Genomic DNA, 3,605 nt, shown 5'->3' on the forward strand with positions numbered 1-3,605 from the left:
GAGGGAGGAAGGAAGAGAAAAGGATAGAAGGAAGGAAATATGTTTTAAGTGCCTGTTATGTGCTAGGCACTTTATAAATATTATCTCATTTAATCTTCACAACAACCCTGAGAGATAGGTGCTATTATTACCCCCATTCTACAGAAGAGAAAAATAAGAGAGATTAGGTGCCATCCTCAGTATAGTATATTTTCTTAGTCTCTGTCCTGTCTTTAGTTTTCCCTGAACATATGGTCTCCCCCAGTAGAGTATAAACTTCTTGAAGTCAGAGACTGTCTCACTTTTGTCTTTGAATCCCTAGCACCTAGCGTGGTGTTTGATGCACAGTGGCAGCTTATTAAAATATGTGTTGGTTGATTGACTTGTCCAGGTACTCATAACTAGCAATGTCAGAAGTGAGATTTGAAAGCAGGTCTTCCTGACTGCAGACACAGCACACTAAATAAACACCATGCCAGTCCACCATGATATGACATGACATGATCTAATTCACATAGCCCAGTTGTTAATGTTGTTTTTGGTGGTGGCGGTGTATGTCTATATTATTAAATTACATAAATTACTATATAAATTATTACACTGAAAATATGTACTCAGAGTCAGAAAATCCAAAATATTTTGCAAATATACAGAAAAAAGCCCGTTATATAAAAATATACATTTTTAACATGATTCAGGATAATGAATTGTTATTTAGGGTACAGGACCAGAAAGTTTTTTTTTTTTCTCTTAGGGCTCCAGGAAAAGTATTACCTTCTAATTTCCAGCATCCTGGTGTTTCACATTCAAAGCTTTCTTGCTAAGGGCCTGGAAGTAGCACAATGAATCAGACCAATCAGAAGCAAGGGATGCTTCCTCAAAGCAGCTCACTAGTGAATACAGTTGTGTTTCTTTTTTCAGGTCTGTTGTTGTCACAGCTCCTTTAATGAAAGGTAAAATGACAGAATGGTCCTGTAACCAAGGATCTTTTGTGTTGAGCTCTGGTCTATTATAGATATTCTAAAAATAAATGCTGCTTTTTTCTTAGTGTTGTTAAACTCTTTCCAAACCGATTCAGTGGGCTACAGCTGGGGGGGGGGCAGACTGGCAAATGTTGAACAATCAGCTTTTGCCAGGGGTGGGGAATGGGGCAGGTAAATTAGGGGTAAGTAAATAAGGGACACACTTTTAAATATCTGCATTACTAAACATTTTCTCCATCACTTTCTTAAAGCCTAAATGATCAGTAAAAGAACATATTAAGCCCTGATTTGTAGCATTGGCCAGTTTCTGAGGGATAAAGGCTCACACCGAAAATTTAACAGTCAGTCCTCTGAAACCAGTACAAGTTGGATCCATTATATTCCCTGCATACATTAACATAAAGCTTTGTAAATAATCTTGTACACTTAGTTGTTTTTTGCATTAGTTGCCATGTCTATTATTGGCTGAGTAAGTTTCTGGGCTCTTCTTCAATGTCTCTGTCTGTCTTTTTAAACAATGGCAATAGGATTTTGTTTTTTAAATGAGCAAGATGGTATATTCCTGTTCCCTTTTTTAAAAAATCTCTCTTTAAGTCTTATCATATAGTTTGATACCTATTGAAAAATAAGAAGCCAATAATGCAACACACATTAAAATAATCAGCCAAGAAAATGGAAGGGCAGCATCCTTTCCAATTCAATCCACCAATGACTGAATTTGGAAGAGCACAAGAAGACCTCAGCCACCTCACAACAGAATCTTTTTAGATATTTGTTGATTGACTGATAGATGGAAATCCATAGGGGTTAAATGATTTGTCTAAGGTCAAGCAGTTGGCTTAATTAGGTCTTGAGTTTGGGTCTTCTTATTTCTGGTCCATTGACTTTGTACCATACTTTCCATCGAACCATACTAAATTATGGATGATCACTAGCAAGTGATGACTTTTAGATTTTTGTAACTTCTTTGTGGACAAGAACTTTTTTATTCATCTATATGTTGTCCAAAATGCATAGCACAGGACCTTGCCCTTAGGAGATGCCCAATCAATATTGCATATTATAGGATCATAGATTTTGAGCTGGGAGGAGTATCTAAGGTCATCTAGTCCAACTACCTCATTTTACAAGGCTTGTCCAAAGTCACAGGAGTTAGATTTTTCACTGGGTGTTAAACTAGATAAGGCTTGAGGTCCTTTCTTTCTCATAGGCCAATAGCCCTATGAATCAGAAAATGCCTCTTCTCTATTATGGGTTTCAAATACTTGAAGACATCTATCATTCCTTACTGCCCATCTCCACCTTTAAACTTGTCCTGTCTAAGCTAAACATTCCTATTTAACTAGATTGATGGATTAATTAAAAAAAAACAATGGACTAGTTGAAGGAAAATGTTGCAAAACATTTTCTTCTTCTGTGGACACTTCAAACTAGACTAGATAAAGGATCAGGAATCCTTTTAGGGAGGTGTCTACCTTCAGTTTGGGAATGAACATTAGGATCTGTTTGGTCATTTCCATTCTAAAGTTCTCCCCATATTCCCTGACATTTCCACTAATTTCTCCCCTTTGCGTCTGGCTCTTGGCTTCCTTTTCCTACAGGGTCTGTGAGGCTGGTGATTCAAAATGCTCTGTTTACCCATCCTGTGCAGAAAGTGGGAGTGGCCTTCATTTCTGCAACCATGTACAAACATAGTCCAAGTGGTGAGTTTTTGTAGGGAGATGTTTTCAACAAATGAAAGTGGGTAGACTGTATTAGCTCAAGGGGAGGAGAGTCATTATCTCACTAAGGAGTACACCACAGAAGAACCCATTCACAAAACATCTTAAGGCACAGGTCTGATCATGCCACTCCTCTCCAACATCTCTAGTGACTTCCAGGATTAAAAACAAATCCTTGGCCTGACATTTAAAAACTTCTACAATCTGGCTTTTCCCAACTTTCTTTCACATTCCTTCTCTTCTCATACTTTGTGTTCCAGCCATACTGGATATTGTGATAGTAATGGAATGTGGAGATTCCCCTGTATTGGGCTTGGTTTTCAAATTGATTGTATTAAAACCCAGAGCTTGTTAATCCCACCTGTGCGATGGACTTTTTGATGTGAAAAGAAAGTCCTGACTGGGAGGAGCTGGTGACGTAGATTTGGAGAGACAAGAGAGAGGCGGAAGTTCTTTTTGGAAGCTGCACCTCGTGGAGAGAGAGAGACCAGAATTGCTGGTGGCCGCTTTGAATTGCCCTGGACTTTTGAGACCTGCCCCCTGAGCTGCCAAGGACTGAGGAGACATGGCTATTTTGCTGGTACTTTGTCTGTCTGTTTTGATGTTATTTTGCCAGATTTGTCCACTGGTGAAAGACTGTCCTGTTGAAGAAGTCCTGGAACCTGGCATTTGGTTAAGAAGGCCTGAGACTGTCCTGCAGACAGAGAGTGAATACTGTCCACTGGTGAGGGACAGTACTGAGAGTGAATACTGTCCACTTGTGAGGGACAGTACTGTTGTTGCAGCGGTCTGGAGACTGTCCGGCAGACAGAATGAATACTGTCCACTGGTGAAGGACAGTGCTGTTGTTGCAGGGGTCTGGGAGCCTTTCTGTTGGTTCAGAAGCCCTGAAGAAGGATTTTCTTGTTGTATGTTTACAGAA

The sequence above is a fragment of the Petaurus breviceps genome, unplaced genomic scaffold (genome assembly GCF_028583685.1).
Source record: "Petaurus breviceps papuanus isolate PSGF00001 unplaced genomic scaffold, PetGlider_PUasm1.0 98, whole genome shotgun sequence".
Lineage (NCBI taxonomy): Eukaryota > Metazoa > Chordata > Mammalia > Diprotodontia > Petauridae > Petaurus > Petaurus breviceps.